This window comes from Sciurus vulgaris (assembly GCF_902686455.1).
Source record: "Sciurus vulgaris genome assembly, chromosome: X".
Taxonomy (NCBI): domain Eukaryota; kingdom Metazoa; phylum Chordata; class Mammalia; order Rodentia; family Sciuridae; genus Sciurus; species Sciurus vulgaris.
This window is the reverse complement of record NC_136471.1, coordinates 134,701,262-134,721,845: the sequence shown is the minus strand read 5'-3', so window position 1 is coordinate 134,721,845 and position 20,584 is coordinate 134,701,262.

The window sequence follows — 20,584 nt, the reverse complement described above, 5'->3', positions numbered from 1 at the left end:
AGCCAGGGACAGGATATAGTCCCCAAGGAGCCAGGGACAGGATATAGTCCCCATGGAGCCAGGGACAGGATATAGTCCCCAAGGAGCCAGGGACAGAATATAGTCCCCAAGGCATGTCCCCAGTGACCCAGGTCCTCCAGCCACATCCTCCCCGCCTACAATCACCACCCACTTCGTCCACATCAGTGGATTAAGCCACTGATTCGGTTAAGGTTCTCATGACCCAATCATCTCACCCCTGAAAATTCTTGCCTTGTCTCAGACATGAGTTTGGGGGGACTCCTCATATCTAAACCCTCACATGGGAAGAGACCTCTTTTGATTTATAGAGAGCTGCCTTCGTTTCCACTAGAGAAGGAGAGACAGGGCGAGAGAAGGTGTGCTCTGGAACCTCTTCCTCTTCTTCTAAAGGCACTAGTTTGGTTGTGGTGGCCCATCCTCCTGACCTCATCTAAACCTGATGGCATTTCAAAGGCGACCTTTCCTGAGCACATTTCCTAACAACATCCCATTGGTCCGTTGGTGTTTCAGGCATTGACATGTAAATTTGGGGGTGACACACACAATTCAGCCCATGGAAGGATAGATACGGTCTCCTGTTGCTTCTCCTCGCTTTTCCTCCCTCTCAGTCCTGGCTCCTATGAGCTTCTCCGTTCCCTTCCACCATGATGTTCTGCCTCAGAGCATCACCATGTCAATGGACTCGTCTGACCTTGGACTGAGCCTCTGAAATCATGAACCAAAATCAACTCTTCCTTCTCTACGTGGTTCTGATCCGGGGTTTTGATCGCAGTGGAGAATAACTGACTAACTGGGGTGGGACCAGCCCTAAGTCAACGATGGGTCTGTATTGAAGACTCGATTGACTGCGGTCTTTTGTCTTGATGGAGACACAGGATTTCGATCCTGAAGGAAAATGGCAGGTGAGGCGTGCAATGAGAAGCTCCTGGCTTTCTTTACCAGATGGGTGTGTGTCAAACAGCAGAGTTGATCAAGAATCGTACCCTGCAGCCATCGCCTCCGCCCATTTCCTACATCCACTTTCTCCTGAACCACCCTACCGTGGCTTAAGCGTGTCCCCAAAGGTCCATGTGTCAGAAATGTCATTCCCAGAGCCATTTGCTAATGGTCTTTGTAGGTGGGGGTCTTTGGGAGGTAATGAGGACTGGGGATAGGAGGGCGGGGCCTCTGCGATAGCATCAGTGACTTTGTAAGAAGACAGAGACCTGAGCTGGCACGCTTGCCCTGTCTCACCATGGACGGCCCTCCGCCATGTTGTGATGCGGCCAGAAGGCCCTCACCAGGCGCCAGCAGTTCTCCTGGCCTTCTAGGTCTACGGAACCAAGAGCCACAGAAACTTCTACTCCATTGATTACCCAGTCTCTGTATATTTTGTTGCAGTCACAGAAACATGACTGAGACACATCCCCGATTTCAGCTCATTGTGTCTTCCTCCAGTTATTCTTACAGGCTCCTAACTGAAGACCTTGCTGCTTGCCTTCCTTCTGCCCCTCAGTTCTCCAAGATGTCGCTAAAGCCATCTTCAGAAGGCAAATCCAATTATAATTGTGTTACCGAGAAGGTTCTCTTCCCTATCCTCCTACCTCTCAGCATCTCGGATTTTGCCAAAACTTCTGCTGACTCCCCCCTGACAGCCCTACCTTGGAGAACTTCCCATATTTCTCAGGAAGACCTCCAAAGTCCTAACCTTAGCCTTCACAAAGAGGTCCCAGGTGCTCCTCCCACAGCCTCCGCACACATGGCCTCACCCACACTACATCTGTTTTTTTCTCCACATGTGTTACAGCCTCTTACATCGCTGGGATGTCCCTTCTGAGATCCACGTGGGCTACAATTCCCCCTTCCCTGTTTTGCACCCCCCAGTCCCTCACCCACCTCTACTACCCATCTTGCAAAACCTCTACTGACCCTTGAGCACTGTGTCTTGGTCCATCTCAGCTCCACATCCTTCCTCATTACCAGGCACCAAACTAATTTGCTTTTCTAAGGTACCTTTTTTTTTTTTTTGGTATGTATTTTGGTCAAGTTTTATTTTAAAGGTTAATGTAAACTGATAACATTGTAGGATATTTTACATATGTTTTATTATTCTTTTTTTTATTGTAAACAAATGGGATACATTTTGATTCTCTGTACATGGAGCCAAGGCGTACCATTTGTGTAATCATAAATTTACACAGGGCAATGTTGTTTGATTCATTCTGCCATTTTCCCCCTTCCCCACCACCCCACCCACCCCTCTTTTCCCTCTATACAGTCTTTCTTTCCTCCATTCTTGCCCCCCTCCCTAACCCTAACCCTAAACCTAACCCTAACCCTAACGGTAACCCCTCTCACCCGCATTATGTGTCATCATCCGCTTATCAGCGAGAGCATTCGTCCTTTGGTTTTTTGAGATTGGCTTATCTCACTTAGCATGATATTCTCCAATTTCATCCATTTGCCTGCAAATGCCATAATTTTACCATTCTTTATGGCCGAGTAATATTCCATTGTATATATATGCCACAGTTTCTTTATCCACTCATCAACTGAAGGGCATCTAGGTTGGTTCCACAATCTGGCTATGGTGAATTGAGCAGCTATGAACATTGATGTGGCTGTATCTCTGTAGTATGCTGATTTTAAGTTCTAAGGTACCTTCTGAGCTACGTGCCTCACTGGACTATGTTCTTGTCATGGGAGTGCACAATTACTCCTAGGACCTGTGTAATACTTGAATCCTAACAGGTCTCAAGGAAAGGCGGTATCCTCAGCATATTGTTGACAAAATACCAAACACAATCCCCAGAGGTGATAATCTGCCAAAGAACATCCCTCTTCATCCCTTCCGTCAATCAACATCTGAAAACGCCCCCTGAGTCCTACACTGAGCAGGAAATCCATTGGCCAAATATTGGGTGAGATGAGCTATCAAAAAAAAAAAAAAAAAAAAAAAGAATCAACCTAAAAGGTTCTCATTAGGTGTCATTAATGTGACACTGACTGTCTACCCTTACAGCTATAAAAATGTAAAATGGCGCCCAAAGGTAAGACCATATAACAGAGGATCAACAGAATGCATGTACCAATAACTCTACTGTGAGAAACTTGTCAGTCAGGGTGAGTTTTCTCAGGAACTGGGAGAGTCATCTGTCCATCAAGGTGTTACATAATCAAACTCTGTGCGGCATGATACTGCGTGCACGTTTTGCTACCAAAAAGAAAAATCATATTTTTTTTTCAAATCCCTGCTTAAAAACGGGACCAGACTGACATGTTTTATGTGAAATAATTAGGAGAATTTGAGAAGTAGTAATTTTGGTAATTACCAAATAGTGTGATTCTCTCCCAATAAAGCATATGTCAAATTACATAAAAACATCATGATGTCGCCTTCCCTTTTAAAATTTTACATATGTAGCGTACGAGTTTAAATATTCCAATGCTTTTTTTTTTCCCACTTTCCGCTGAAGTGATTTTTTAAAAAAATAAATTGTAATGCCTCTGAGTTTTTACTCCTTCCCTGTGAAATTTCAAGCACAGATTCTTCTGATCCCTCCCAACAATTAAGAGAGAAATAACTTTGCTTTCTTTTCTTTCTCTCCTCCTTTGCTTCCTTCCTTCTCTCTTTCTGTCTGTCTGTCTTTTCTTGCAGAGAGGAAGGATGGAGAGGAAGGACTCTCGGGCGTATCTTCTGCACCCTCTAGAACTGCTCTCGTAGGTAATGCACAGCACGGTTTTCCGGAGTAAATATCACCTGCACTTAAAGGAAAATGTCTGCAGCAGATCCACAGGTCTGCCGGGGACGCTCTGTACTTGGACCAACGGTCTGAATTCACCACATTGCATTTCATAATGGGCAAAGAGAGGAGCTGCAACCTTCCCACCCAAAAGGAAGGCTAGGCGTTTAAGGAGGTGGAAATGCAGATTAGCCTGACTGGGTCACCATGCATCCTACCCAGGCACCATGGGGACCCTCCCGCCCACAGACCTCTGCAAATACAAAGATTGCATATGGCGCCCTCTGTGATTCTCAGTGGAGCCCCGTTGTCAAGAGCTTGGCCTCCATGACTTCATCCCTTTAGCGATTCAACAGCTCGTCCTCTTTGTTGAATTGAACTAAAAACATTCCTGAAAAGTAAGTAATCATACTGACGATACCTGAAGATTGGCGATTTCTTTTTTAACATATATTTTTTTCTACCCTTGTGTGTCCTTTGACGCTCATTCTGAGATAAGACCTCTTGGCTTTGGATTCCAAAACCAAGCTGGGTCGTCCAGCAGCTGTGGTCAGACCAGCCTCCTGAGATGCTTCCTCCTCCTTCAACATAGCTCGTTCCTGGAGCTGGGAAGCTCCGCACGCCTCTCCTCTAGTTTGATGGGAGGGAAACTCTGAGCCAAGAACTGGCCACCAGGAAGCAGCCCCCGCCCCTACCCGCTACTCAGCTCCCCGCCAGCCTCTGCCCACGCCACCTCCTGCCTCCATTCTCAGCTCCCGGGACCCACGTACCCAGGGACTCACTTTCCGGTCCCCTTATTTTCTTTGTGTGCAAAGACTTTCTCGCAGGCTGTGCGAGCTTGCTGGAAGGATCGATCAAAAGCACCTTCCTCGTTCCCAGAAAGTGCAGAAGGCACAGATCCTGCCTTGTCACTCTGCCCCACCCGTCAGGCAGCGGTGAGACCCAGCCTAGGTGCAGCCGGGCTGCCCACTCTGCAAAGCCGGTCCTCCTCGCCTCTCCCGACGTGCGTCCCATTCTTCCTAGCCATCAAACGCTCAGGCGCTGCGCCTGGGACCCGCCTCCCCGGAGCCGGCCTCTTCTGTGTGATGGGCGGGTGGAAGGAAGCCTTCTTCCTGCGGGATTTTTTCAAAGGCATTGTCTTTGCTTTTGAAAGGACAGAGACATCCAGAGGTCACGGAGCTCAGGCGATCCGCGGGCCTTTGCGATGTGACGGAATGCTTTGAGGAGCCCGTGACATGGACGATGTCTGACAGCTGGGTGCCCAAGCAGTCCTTGTACTGGGGACAGAAGAAAGAGATTCCCAGGCAGGTTTGTCTGCTGCAGACTTCAAGGGTCCCCCATCCCAGGCATAGAGCTCATTGATAGCTGGGGAGTATCCGGGGCAAACAAGCTAGACTGTGATGTGGAGATCAAAGCTCGGGAGCCTCCATGGGGAGGAGGGTCAAAATGTGCAATGCCCAAAAAGGCCAAGGAGAAACCCCGTAGGCTACTGGCAGCAGCCCCAGCAATTGGCCAAGTGACATCTAGAGAAAAATGGCGGGCGTGGAGATAGGGGCGCATCCATTCCTCTTTGTGAAATAGGTTAGGTGAAAGAAAGCAGCTAATGGGTCGAATATTGGGGCATCCATCGGAGTTGGGAACAGCTTCAAAACAGCAGTGACACAGTAAGACTTTGAAGCCGATTCTTTGGCTATTTGGAACATGATCTTTTGACCCACCGGGATGGGAGTCAAAGGTGCGGCAGACAGCCCTGGTGCAGATTTCCCAGATTTCCATGCTGCCGTGGATCCACCCATAAGCCTCAAGCTGAGGTTCGCCTGTACTGAATTCAGAAAGAGAAAGAGACAGAGATGGCGGGTTGTGGTAGAGAGGAGGGGAAGGAGAGAGACAGGGATGGAGACGGCGAAAGAGAAGGGGAGACAAAGACATAGAGAAAAAAGAGAGATGGAAAAGCAGAGAGGACAGAAAGGGCAGGAAGAGAGGAAGAGAGAGAAACACAAGAGTTCAAACGCCATTCCGGGAAGCAGACACCAACTCCCCCCGACTGTCCCTACTTAGGACCGGGACTATGTTCTGTCTCAGAATCGACCCCTCGAGTTCGGGACAAAGAATTTTGACTTCACGAGGGCACAAGCATGACGTGCTGAGAGCTTTTCTTTTCTTCTAGCCTTACACAGAGCACCAGAAGCCACAGCTTCGAGTCCAAGAGGGAGCCAGCTCCACCTCCACGGTCTTCCTTGGTGGGCAGTGTAGATTTCCATCTCTGTGCACCTCAGGGTTTCTCCACCGGTGGAAGAGAGGAGCAGGCTAGACCCCTGGGTCTGGAGATAGCTCACTCGCCGAAGGATGGGGATTTGTTCATAAACGCTCCGTATCCTCTCTCCTGGGCCGGGGCAAGTTTGAGATGATCACCTCCTGAGTCTCCCAAAGGGTCTCTGGTGTGATTGAGACCCAGCTGCCCCCGGGGGAGCCCATGATCTGCACACCTTGTTCGTAGAGGAGGCAGATTCTCAGATGCACCTGCAGATTCCACCCACCCCCTCAGGTGCATGGCGGACAGAAATCCCTTTCTATCTCTTTTTTTTTTTTCAGGTCTTAATCCTTTATTGTCTAAGCCCTAGAGATACAACTAGATTCTTTTTTTTATTTTTTGTTTTTACAGACTGCATTTTGATTCGCAAATGAGGTACACGATGCAGATTCCCACCATTTGCGTAATCAGAGAGGTATATTTTTTTAAATGCAATTTGCTTTCCAATGGTGATGCTTCACAAATCACTGGGAGCTGGTCATCTGTCATTCATCGTACACAAATGGGGTACAACTCTTCGTTTCTGTGACTGTGCACAATGTATATTCCCACCACTCATGTGCTCATACATGTACATACGGTAACGGTCTCTGTCCATTACTCCAATGAGAACGGCGATTATCAAGAACACAAGCAATGATAGGTGTTGGGGCGGATGTGGGGAAAAGGTCCACTCACACGTGGCTGGTGGAGCTGTAAATTGGTGGAGCCACTCTGCAAAACACTATGGAGATTCCTCAAAAATCTCGGAATGGACCCACCATCTGACCCAGCTATCCCACTCCTCAGTTTATACCCAAAGGACTTAAAATCACCACAGTGACGCAGCCACATCCATTTTTATAGCAGCTCAATTCACAATAGCTAAACTATGGAACCAACCTAGGTGCCCTTCAACAGATGAATGGATAAAGAAACTGTGGTACATAGACACAATGGAATACTACTCAGCCCTAAAGAAGAATAAAATTATGGCATTTGCAGGTAAATGGATGGAGTTGGAGAATAACATGCTTGGTGAAATAAGTCAATTCCAAAAAATCCAAAGGCTGAATGTTGTCCCTAATAAGTGGACGGTGATACATAATGGGGGTTGAGGGGTGGGGGTAAGAGAAGAATGGAATCCCTTTCTTTTGAGAGGAGTCGGGACCTGTGGACATGCTGAATGCCATGCCCTTGAGTAGGTTATTGCTGGCTTGACTTTGAGTCCGTGAGTGTTCTAGCAAACAGCCTCAGTGAGCACTGTGAGGTACTCAGAGAATCATTGTAAGGAAATAGGGACTTTAGATCTTCAAGTGAAGTAAACTGGAGTCTGCCACCACCACTGAGGTTCAGAGTGGACCACAAGTCCAAATGAGAGTACAGTTGGTGCTCTGTAGTCCCTGGCTCAGCGTGGTAGATCCAACCAACCAAGCATGGGGGAGAAGCGTCTCTCCCGACTACACAGGTACAGACTCTTAGATTCTTGATATGGTTCCCCTAACGGTAGAAGATAATGACTCCTTACATGACGTGAACATTGGGTTAGGTATCAAAGCGTGGGCGGGGATTGCCAAGGCAATACCGTGCTAAATGAAGTACTGGAGCACCAGTGGATTTGGGATTCCTTTAGGGATCTGGGAACCGGTTCCACAGGTATTCAGGGGGGACGCTAACTGGATGGCAGATTTGTCAGACCCTAAGCAGAAGACCCAGCAGATCTACCTGTGGACACCCGGCCCTTGGAAACTGAACTGACAAAAAAAAATAATTTTAACAATAAAAATAAAAATGTTACTGAAAGGTTATCCTGTTTTTAAAAAATGCTTTCGCAAAAGAGGCAGAGTACGAATTGAATCCATGGGGAAATTTGAGAAGATGCTAGAATCCACGTTAGGTCCGCACGCGGATGCAGCTGCCCACGGGTTTACGGTTCCTTCCATGCAGCTGGGAGAACAAAGAGTCAGCATTTTAATATTGGAGTCGTTGCGATGGCGACGGTAACGGAGAAGGACTTTGCTCTGGGGGAAGCTGCTTCCGATTTTATTCGGGAAGAACATCCAGAGAGATGTTGGCGTTAGTATTCGGCTCACGTCTTCTCTCCAGCTCTTGATTAGGAAGGAGTCGCAATCCATCTTTGCCAAGGAAGTTACAAGGAGGTGCCTTTCCACGCAGTATCTCAGGTCTGCAGCATCACCTAGCAAAGCACCAAGCACAGGGGTGTAAGCACTAGAGAATATTGCCGCGCCCTCCCGGAGGACCGAGGTCCAGGCGTGGGCAGGGCCGGTTCCTCCTGAGGCTGCTGTCCTGGGCTTGCAGATTCCGTCTTCTCCCTGGGTCCTCACGGGGTCGTCCTCTGTGTCCTCACCTCCTCTTCTACCAGGATCCAGTCCTGTGGGGTCAGGGCCACCCTGTGGACCTCACTGCCCCTCAGTCACCTCTGTAAAGACCCCTCTCCACACACAGGCACGTCCCAAGGTCCTGGGGTCAGGGCCACCCTGGGGACCTCACTGCACCTCAGTCACCTCTCTAAAGACCCCTCTGTACACACAGGCATGTCCCAAGGTCCTGGGGTCAGGGCCACCCTGGGGACCTCACTGCACCTCAGTCACCTCTGTAAAGACCCCTCTCCACACACAGGCATGTCCCAAGGTCCTGGGATCAGGGCCACCCTGGGGACCTCACTGCCCCTCAGTCACCTCTGTAAAGTCCCCTCTTCACACACAGGCATGTCCCAAGGTCCTGGGGTCAGGACCACCCCAGGGACCTCAGTGGACCTCAGTCAACTCTCTAAAGACCCCTCTCCACCCAAGGTCCTGGGGTCAGGGCCGCCCTGGGGACCTCAGTGCACCTCAGTCACCTCCGTAAAGACCCCTCTCCACACACAGGCATGTCCCAAGGTCCTGGGGTCAGGGCCACCCTGGGGACCTCACTGCCCCTCAGTCACCTCTGTAAAGACCCCTCTCCACACAGGCATGTCCCAAGGTCCTGGGGTCAGGGCCACCCTGGGTACCTGAGTGTACCTCAGTCACCTCTGTAAAGACCCCTCTCCACACACAGGCATGTCCCAAGGTCCTGGGGTCAGGGCCACCCCTGGGGACCTTAGTGTACCTCCATTGCTTCTCTGAAGAGCCTCTTCTAGCACAGTCATATGCTGAAGTCCTGGGGGTGAGGGTTTTACCATAGGATTTCTCGGGGGGACCAAACTCAGCCCCTAACATGCAGTCAATTCCGTGGTAGGAATTCCTCTGAGCTTCTTCCACTCCCGGGCCCTGCTTATAGCCCGGGCCCTTTGGTCACTTTGCAACAAGCACTGATCAGGCGAGCGCCCCTCGTGTGCACCAGTGCACACCATGTCCACTCGCACTGCAGAGCAGCGAGCCCAGAGCGCAAATCCACCTCGAGACCCAGTTAGGTCTGCACTTCATTCCTCTGTGATGGCGGACAGCGGGGTCCTGACCATCCCCTACCGGAAACCAGAGCCCAGAGTCCCTCCTCCTGCCCAGATCTTCCTGCCAGATGAGCTGCCTCTCGTTACCGGGGTTCAGCCATCTCGGCGGCAGGTGGAAGGGCCGGTGCAGGATCCGGCGGCAGGATCTGAGACTCGCCGGCCGGTGCGTGTGTCTCGGTGACCCTGTTTTCAAGGAATGTTGGCTTCCTCGGAAATGGAGCTGCCTCTCAAATTTCTGCTCGTAATTTTATCATTCTTTATGGCTGAGTAATATTCCGCTGCACATATATATACCACGGTTTCTTTATCCCATTTGTTTACAATAAAATAAATTTAAAAAAAATTTCTGCACATCTTCTCTTTGGAATGCAAGACCTGGCCAAAAAATAACTCTCAGCAACATCCAGGGTCCTCGGAGGAGGTAGGTGTGACTTTACTGTGAGTGTGGCTGCCCATGGCCACAACCCCAGGGGCTGAGCGCAAGGGAGATGTGTGCTGTCCCCGCGGAGGAGCGGAGACAGAGGTGAGCCCAGGATAGGACGCTGCACCCCCGGGCTGGGGTTTTATGCCCCCTTTACGGAATAAAAGAGGCATAATGCAAATTCCACGTGCCCTGCTCCCCTCTGCTGATTCCATCTCACCTTCCCGGAGGTTTTCCTGAGAATACTGGTTGCCCCGAAGCTGGCCGTGTCCTTCATCAGCTGGGACAGCGGCTCTGACCTGGGCAATGCCACCTGAATCTCCAGGGTCAGCCCAAGATCCCCAGGCAACGCGGTGACACCCTGGGGTGTCTTCCCTTCGTTGGTGGTTTTGCAAGAACAAGCTACTCATGCCTCCAAGCCCTGACTGGTGTCTCAGGGGGACGGCGCATTTAGCCATGAGGTGGAATCGGCTGACCGGCAGCTGCAGAGCCGTGGACAGTGCTGAGGCCACCTGCGGACCCAGCCGGGTGAGGATCCACCAGATCGAACCCGTTTGCTCAAGGACCTCAGTGGATCTGAGATTGACAGGCTGCTGGTTCTGCAAAAGCAGAACCGCTGACTTTACCCGATGCTGCCGGTCAACCCTAGGTCCGCTCCTTCCCATGCTGCCCAGGCACATGCCCCGCTGGGGGACGATTCAGGGGAGCATGGACGTCTCTGGAACTTGGCAAGCAATGTCCGCTGGAGGGGCACCCAGTGCGCAGGACCTGCTGATCAGACGCCGGCCGGCTCCTCCATCTTCCTCGCATCCCTCTGGGTGTTGCAAGGTCTGGGGACCTTCTTGCTCGCCCTCAGCATCCGCCTCCAAGCCTCCTGTAAGCCTGTCCAGTCCTGGGCACCCTGAGGTCACCTTTTGACAGCTTATGAATTTAATTTTTTTAAAAATATACTGGAGATTGAACCCAGGGGTGCTTAACCACTGAGCCACATCCTTAGCCCGTTTTATTTATTTATTTTTTTTAACTTTATTTTCAGACCAGGTTTCAGTAAATTGCTTAAGATCTTGATACTTTGCTTAGGTCCTCACTACGTTGCTGAGGCTGGCCTCCAACTTGCCAGCCTCCTGCCTCAGCCTCCCCAGCTGCTGAGATGACAGGCGTCCTCCAGTGAACCTGGCTGTAGTCTTTCATTTCTAAGCACATTCGAATGCGGGAAGGCAGACTGAACGCGCACACGCACACACACACACGCACACGCACACACACGCACACACACACGCACACGTGTTCACTGGTGCTCGGTGCCCTTTCTGCTTAGAGATTCCAGGCTGGGAGCGCTTTGGAAGTTGCATGATGTCCAAGTTCCCTGCGTGGGTGAATCCTCCCCCACGCCGACGGCCAGTCCTTGCTCGGAACATTTTCCCCTGAGATACGAAGCCAGTCAAGTCCGGGGTCTGCAGCTCTTGGAGAAGACCAAGACTTCATCCATAGCTAACGGCAACTGCCGCCTCTTCGGGATGGGAGAGGGTAGGTTCTAGTCTGGAAGCATCGAGAGGCAATGTCCCAGACGGTGGGCGTCCATTCCCTGGAGGTCGAGCGTTAATTAATTGAAGGCGTGATTTGACCGCCATTAAGGGTTTGATTGTATGAGTTATTTTAGGTCCAGCAACACCAACCCTTCCTTCCCGGAGAATGGCCGGCCGTGAGCCATAGATATTTATTTCTGGGACACAGGCAGCGGGAAAGCACTTGGGTATTTATGGCAGGTCGGAGCTATAAATCGAGGGATGTAGCATTGCTTTTAATTAGTGAAGATTTAGTGAATGTGTTTACCCCTGGGTTCTGGGTTGAGATCCATCTTCCTGTGTGATATCGACACTAAGTCGTGGCTATCGGCTCAGATGACTTTGTGGGCATATCTCTCCATATTTTGCATTTCTCAGGACCAGCTCTCTGCGTGATAATCCCCTTCAAAAAGGCAAAAGAGTCCAATAGCTATTTTTCAGCGATGATTCTGCAAGACCTTAACCGTCATCATCTTCAGTACCGAATCCAGGGAGGATCTCACTTCCAAAGCTTCACAAGGTCTCGGACTTAATGCTCGTATCCATTTTTCTTCGTTTGTCCTGAATATCCTGGCTATTGTATGTGACCGGACCATCCGAGTCTGTCCAATTAAAATGCACATTAGAAATTTTCATAATCCAAAATATAAGGGAGTCATTGTTTTTTTTTCTGCTTCTGGAAAATGGATATCTGGAATTAGTTGCTCAATGCTTCATGTAAGAAAAAAAAATCTCATTCTATGAACAAAAGAGAGTGATCATAGACAAATATTCTGGAAACGGAAAGAAAACGTAAGTGTCAGCTGGAACAGATTCAATGTCTCTCCCCATCAAGTGGATTCAGCAGACAGAGTTGGCCAGACGACTCCAGACGTGTCACCTCTCACTCGTCCCCACCTTTCTCTTATACAAACTAACCAGGTAACTAAGTTTACTAAGGGACGTTGAGAAGTCGAAAGTCGATGAAGAACCGTAGCCCGCTTTTACAGGACATGATGCAAGGCGTTAATATTGCCCGATTTTTTCAGAGTTGACTCCGTCATGTGCGACAGGAAGCTACTCAAAACCGCAGCGGAAGCTGTTTTGAGTTTCCTGTCTCAGTCCATAATTTTCTGTTGCTATAAGTGAATCCTAGAGACTGGGTAATTCATTAAAAAATGAAGGTTTATTCAACTCATGGTTCTGGAGGCTGGATGGGCCGGGGATAATGGGTTGTTCTTCAAGAGGAGCTTCTTGCTGGAAGAAATGTCTGCAGAATCCTTGAGGTGGTGCAGACCGGCACGTGGCCAGGAGAGAATATTCCGGAAAGACCTCACGTTTATAACAAACGTAGTCCCGTGACAATTTACTAATCCACTAGCTATTAAGCTGTGAACCAATCAATTCATACATGAGCACAGAGTCCTCATGGCCTGATTACCTGCTCAGAGTCCTACCTGGCCCCACCTCCTACGATCTCACCGTGTGAAACTGTAACACGAGATCTCGTTCGGAATCAAGCTACAGCATTTACAAAAAAAAAATTTTTTTTTTCCTGATCATCTGGAGAACCAAATGGATAAGAAGCGGTAGGGTCGTTTCAGAAATTAAACAGCAGTGGCGGGGCAGACTCCAGTTACCCCAGTATAAATTTGCCCTAGAGTGAGCAGACATGATGACTCACGTGCATGTGTGACTGCGTGACCATGTGATCCTGCAACACGTGCAATCAGAAAAATGAGAGACGACCCTCCATTTATGTCTGATCTGTCAAAATGCATCCGTGCCTTCTAGCATCATGTGCAACTCATTAGCACAAATAAAATAAATTTTTAAAAGTTGGGTAATGTTATAATAATTGCATGGCGACTGGTTAATACAATAAAATTAATGCAAAGTGGAGCAATTGGAAAAGAAAAAAAATGTTTTAGAGAATCCAAGGCAGAGTAATAAATATTTGGATTCACTATTAAGGGAAAGATAAAATTGAATACCAACTTAAATTCCAGGACTAAACATAACACAAGAAAAATACATATAAAATATTCTTTCAAAATTAAAAATAATATTTTAAAATATCTGTTAACACCTCCAGGCCCAGAGAAGCACAGGGGCAGTTACCCCTTGGTATCCATGGAGACTAATTCTAGACTCGATTATAGATACTCATTTCCAGGGAAGCTCAAGTCCTTGTATAAAGCAACATCATTTTTGCCTACATCCCAAGTACATTTCCTTTATATCTCAAATCACCTCCAGATTACTTATAATACCTAATACAATGTAAATGCTTTGTGAAGAGTCATTAAAGTGATTCTACTCTATTGCAGGAGCAATGATGAATAAAAGTGTAAGTATGCTCAGCACAGATGGAATCTTTTACAGTATTTTGAACCATGGTTGGTGGATACCTGGAGAACCTGCAGATTTAGACAGCCAACTCCATCCATTTACCAGCAAATGCCGTGATTCCATTCTTCTTTATGGGTGAGTAATATTCCATTGTGTATATATACCTCAGTTTCTTTATCCATTCGGTCTACTTTCATTTTTGATGGAGGAGTGGGAGCAGACGAAGTGACCATCGATGAAGGTAGAGAGGAATGAGCTAGTTTTGATAGGAGTTTAATGGCCACGTGAAGATTGTCATAGGAGGTGGAGTTGTGTGATGTCAAATGTGTGGGTGTCAGGGAAAGAGCAGAGAGAGAGCTCCTATGAAGCACTTGGTGTGTACACCAAGTCCAGGGCTGCATCTTTCAGAAAGTAGAGGAAAAGGTATAAAAAAAATTAAAACCTACCTGGACGTTCCTGACCCCCCCCCCCAAGCCCTCAGCATTCATTCATGCTGTGCTGTTACAACAGATACCAGAGACTGGGTCACTTATAAAGAAAAGAAATTCATTCCTCACAAGTCCAGAGACTGAGAAGTCCAAGATTGTGGCACAGGTATCTGCTTCTCAATGCACCAATCTGTGATGAAAGGTGAGAGAAGGTGAGAGATTGCTCTTGAAGACTTGAGTGCTTTTACAACCAACGTTCTAAGACCTACTAAGCTCTCATTAGTCCTACTTCTTGCGTTGGGCAATTAGCTCCCAAACCGTACTTTCTGGGAGACACATAAAAGTCCCTGCAAGCTTCAAAGACTTGGGTTAGTGCCACACGTTTGAGAACGTTGTGCTGTGGTACAACCTGGTCAAGAGATGCAGAGCAGCAACGTACCCGCCACGTACCCCGGAATGGCATCTTGGTGCAGTGACAGAGAACCATCTCATGGTTAAGAAAATGAGTGACAGAGCTCATGAACTCACAGAGCAGTCCCCGGCATGAAGAGAGAGTTCGAATCCTGCTCTCTAAATATTCAAAGTCTGTTCTGGTATAAACCCAAGTGAAGCTTCAACCCAGCCAGCCTCCATGTCAACTGGAGGCCAGACAGACTCCGCTGCTCACTGAAGCATCCTTCGTGCTGTTGGTCAAACAGAACCATTGCTATCATAAAAACTTTGAGCCCTTATGAAATGAAATAATGATTACCTGAACACATGGATGTCAAAACCGAGACAGCTCATCTGATAACCAAGGGGACTTCCAAGCACCCAACAACTGGGTCACACACAGTGCTTGTCCATTAGACAAAAGGGACGATTTCCACTCTGGTGGAACAAGGCACAGTGGTAAGAGGGATGATCATCCTGCTCAGACCAGCACACACTTTAAAACCTGTGAGTTGTTGATATCTGGTGTTTTCCATTTCATAGTGTTTGGGCTGCAAAAACCGCAGAATGGAGAGCAGGATTGCAGACCGGGGAAGCTGCGGTAGAAAATGTCTAGCACAGATTCGAAATTTACAAGACACAAGCAGAGACACGACCTCAGATCAAGGTGCAAAATAGATGTAAACTCTGAGAGGCTGGATGCTGGAATCATCAAATATTAAGAAATCTAACTCTCTTTAAAAAAAAAAAATACCTGTGAAAGGGACCTAGGGAAAAAGAACCATGGTAGGTACTGAAAGATATGTAACTTCAGCCAGAAATCACAAAAGGAAAGCCTAGGAGAGAAAGATCTATATGGATTTAAGAATAGAGATATCTCTGTCTCTAGATATCTAAATATCTCCTTCTCTAGCCACATAAAGAATAAAAACTGATTATATACTATTTCTCATCAGAAAAATGCAACAACAACAACAAAAAAAACCCAAAAACCTAAAGCGATACCCCTGCCCACGGATCAGAGCAGCGAAATTCAGAATGCTGGAGAGACAGAAGCTCTGTGGAAATCTTCATTCATCACCGTGGAGAAAGTGCAATGGAATTGCCATTGGGAAGGACAGCTTTGGAGTTTGTGACAAAGTCAGCATAATCTTACTATGTGATTCAACAGTTGTGTTCCCAGGTATTGTGCCCAATTGGTCAGAAAGCATATGTCCACACAACTATCGGTAGATTGGTGACTTTAGCCAAGAAAGCAAAATATCTTTCGACAGGTGAATAGGTAAACAAATTGAAATACATTCCAAGAATGGAATGCTATTCTATGATAAAAATAGAGACACTACCAAGCTGTGCAGAAGTATTTATGAATATTAGAGACCTTTTGCTAGTGAAAGAAACCAATCCCAAAAGATGGCATACTGTATGGTTCATTTCCATATCATCCTTGAGCGGTGGTTCCTGAAGGGTTAATTAGAGGGACAACTGAATAGGTAAACAGCTGGGCAAGTTTTAGGACAGAGAAAGTGTCAGGAGTCATAAGGAAATAACGGATATATAACACTATACATTAGTGAATGCACACAGAACTTCATAACTTGGAATGGAACCATTTGACCCAGCAATCCCACTCCTCAAAGGACTTAAAAATCAGCACACTACAGTGACACAGCCACATCAAAGCTTAGAGCAGCTCAATTCACAAGAGCTAAACTATGGAACCAACCTAGGTGCCCTTCGATGGATGAATGGATAAAGAAAATGTGGTATATATACACAGTGGAATATTACTCAGCCATGAAGAAGACATTTGTCAGTAAATGGATGGAGCTGGAGAGTACGATGCTAAGCAAAATAAGCCAATTACAAAAAACCAAAGGCTCAATATTTTATCTGATCTGCAGATGATAATTCACAATAAGGACAGGGAATAATAGAGGTAGGTTGGTTTAGGTAGAGGGGAGTGAAGTGAGGGAAGGGGTGTGGGGTGGGAAGGATAGTAGAGTGTATCTGACATTATGACCCTGTGTGCATACATGACTACATGACTGGTGTGATTCTACATCGTGTACAACCAGAAGAATGAGAAGTTAGACTCCAATTAAGTGTGCTGTGTCCAAGTGCATTCTAGTGTCATGTATATCTAGTTTGAACAAACTAAAACATTTGTTCTAAAAAATTACCAATGAAAACAATTATTTACGGGGTCAGGGGTGGTGGGTTTGTAAATGAGTGCGACCACTATGGAATTGGTAAGGAGGTCCCTCAAAATACTAGGCATGGACCCACCAAACAATCCCGTTGTTCTGCTCTTCCACTTCTGGGTATTTACCCTGAAGAATGACAGTCATCACACTACAGTAGTCCAGGCCGGCCCCACGTTTATACCAGCATTATCCACAATGGCCAAACTAGGGGGATCAGCCTAGGTGTCCATCAGTGGGCAGGTGGATAAAGAAAACGTGGCGCAGATACTTGGCGGATAAAGAAAATGTGGCTCAGATACTCGATGGATAAAGAAAACGTGGCATAGATACTCGGCGGATAAAGAACACGTGGCTCAGATACTCAGTGAATAAAGAAAATGTGGCTCAGATACTCGGTGGGTAAAGAAAACATGGCTCAGATACTCAGTGAATAAAGAAAATGTGGCTCAGATACTCGGTGGGTAAAGAAAACGTGGCGAGGATACTCGGTGGATAAAGAAAACGTGGCGAGGATACTCGGTGGATAAAGAAAACGTGGCGAGGATACTCGGTGGATAAAGAAAACGTGGCGAGGATACTCGGTGGATAAAGAAAACGTGGCGAGGATACTCGGTGGATAAAGAAAACGTGGCGAGGATACTCGGTGAATAAAGAAAACGTGGTACAGATACTCGGCGGATAAAGAACACGTGGCTCAGATACTCGGTGGGTAAAGAAAACGTGGCTCAAATACTCGGCGGGTAAAGAAAACGTGGCTCAGACACTCGGCGGGTAAAGAAAACGTGGCTCGGATACTCGGCGGGTAAAGAAAACGTGGCTCGGATACTCGGCGGGTAAAGAAAACGTGGCTCGGATACTCGGCGGGTAAAGAAAACGTGGCTCGGATACTCGGTGGGTAAAGAAAACGTGGCTCAGATACTCGGCGGGTAAAGAAAACATGGTACAGATACTCGGCGGATAAAGAAAACGTGGCTCAGATACTCAGAGGGTAAAGAAAACGTGGCGCAGATACTCGGTGGGTAAAGAAAACGTGGCTCAGATACTCGGCGGGTAAAGAAAACGTGGTACAGATACTCAGTCTTAAAGAAAAAATAAATTCATAACATTTTCAGGAAAATGGATGGAACTTGAGACCAGAATGTGAAGTGAAATACGCCAAACTCAGCAAGTCAGGGGTCACGTGTTTTCTCTCAAATGTGGAAATGAGAGAGGAAACAGGAGAAGAAGGTTGGAAGGATCTCATGAAAATCAAAGGTAATTGTACCGTACGTACAACTACAGGGAATCTGTGGGTAAAAACATAGGTCAGAGATCCCAAGGTGGAGTACGATCCAATTGCGTTAAAACGTGTGACTGCACCTCAGTGAAGGAGCTAAGGAGCTGCTGGTTCAAATAACGTTGGAATTGAGGAGCCACCATAGGAAATAAGAATCGGAAGGAGTGGGCAGGGGACCACCGTGCTCTGGTTACGAAGGCGTTCCCCACCCATGCAGAAATGGACGATTCTGGAGCGACCACTACACATGCATGATCATGGCGGCACCCCAGATTAGCATTATTGAAAATCTGCAGACCCATCAAGCGGGGAAAGAGGAACGTGATCACGTGGGGGAAGGTGGACGTGCGTTGCGGTTGGTAATGTCGGTGTGGATTGACCCCCATTATCCATCTTAAAAACAGATAGAGCTGGAGGGATGCGGTTGGTGACATGAGCAGGTGCTCACACTGGCCTTAGGTAGTCATCTACACGGATGCATTCAGAGGCACACAAGGGCGGTGAATATATGGTCATCCCTTGGTGTCTAATGGGGTCCGGCTCCAGGATCGCCCTGTGGATACCAAAGTCCAATCATGCTCAAGTTGCCGGTACAAAATGGCGCCAGGTCTGTGCAAAACCCATGCGAATCACTCCATGAACTTAATACTACCTCAAGACGACTCAGGATACCTAGTGCAACGTAAACCCTGCCTGGGATTTATGCGAGGCTACGCTGGGTAGGCGTTACCAACCAGAGGAGAAAGTCAGTTTGTGTTCGGTGTAGACACAACCGTTTTCCAAACGTCTTTGATTGATCCTTGGTTGCATGCACAGTTAAGACTGGCCGTCTGAACATGAGCCGGTATATTCAGACCCAGTTCCCTCGTGTGCTGGCTGAGGAGATGGGTCCAGAAGCAACGGTCTCGCTGACCCCAGATGGTCCATTTTTCTCCTTTCTCATTCCTTTTGACATCAGTTTGGATCCTATGGAAGTCCAAGGAAGGCCAGAGAATGGGGCAGAAGAGGCATTCCAAGAGACAAAAGTAGCTTTGAACTTTTCACAATCCGGGAACGACGTCAAAACATGGAGTCTCGGTAAACTGTAGCCAGATAAGAACGAAGCTATCTAACCATTGCATGAGTCATGGATGGTGTTCCTGTAAGCTTTTTTAAGCTTCTGTGACCAAAAGAACTGAAAAGAATAATTTTAGAATAGGAAGACTTTTTTTATTTGGGGCTCATGGATTCAGAGATTCCATCCACGGTGGGCCAGATCCATTGCCCTGTATCTGAGAAGAGGTGGAAAAACATGGCGGACGGGTGGGCGAAATGGAAAGCAGCTCACAAACTGGCGCCAGGAAGCAGAGAGAGAACTTTGCTGAACAGGCACGATATATGGACCCCAAAGGCATCCCCCCAGGGACCCACCTCCCCCAGCCACATCCCACCTGCCTGCAGTCACCACCCAGGTAATCCAGTCAAGTGGATTAATCCACTCATTAGGTTACACCTCTCCTAACCCAGTCATCTCACCGCTAAACCACCTTGCATCGTCTCACACGTGAGCTTCCAGGGGTCTCTGCATATCTACACCATAACAGATGCATAACAAGGATCTCAAAAGGGGGATGGAATAAAGACATTCTTGGGTAAACAAAAGCCGAGTGAGTCCACTTCCCGTGGATCTACACTGTAAGACGTGTTTTTTTCTGAAATAAAGATGAAATCAAAAGGAAAGCGCCTTCAGAAAGGAAGAAAAATAACACCAGATAAAAACACAGTTATATAAGAAGGAAAAGATGACAAGGTAAATATCTGGATTCAAACCCACGATAGCTCTCCTAAGTGTCTAGATTTGTGATTCGTTTAACAAGTATCCGTGCTGGGGAACAAGAAATTGCAAAGTTGTTTTGTTGGATTTCTCCAGTTTACGGAGAAGCAAACTGAAATATAATGAGAACATAAAGGGCAGAAAGAAAATAAACACAATTATTCTGTTATAAGGTTCTTAGGTTATCTGTGAATGTTTTCAGAGTGGAGTGATTTTTTTTTAAAGTGGTCTATGATGCGTTAGATAAAAACCAGACTCCCTAGAGAAGTGCTTTTTGACAGAATGTTCTCAGATAATGGACAATGTCTTAGTCTCCTGGGCTGCTGTGAGCAGACCCCCAGCCCGGGGCTGATGGACCCCAGACCTGACCTCTCTCAGCTCCGCAGGCTGCAGCCCAGGTCCAGGCGGGGCAGACTCGGGGCTGCTGAGGCTGCTTCGTGCTCACAGATGGTGCTGCTCCTGGTCCTCACAGGTGGAAGGGCAGGGGGCTCTCTGGTCTCTGTAGAAGGACCCTGGTCCCCTTCCTGGGCTGCACCTGCTGAGCTCAGCCCCTCCCAGAGCCCCACCTCCCACACCAGCACCTGGTGAGGACTCAGCACAGGAACTTGGGGACACACACTCAGGTCC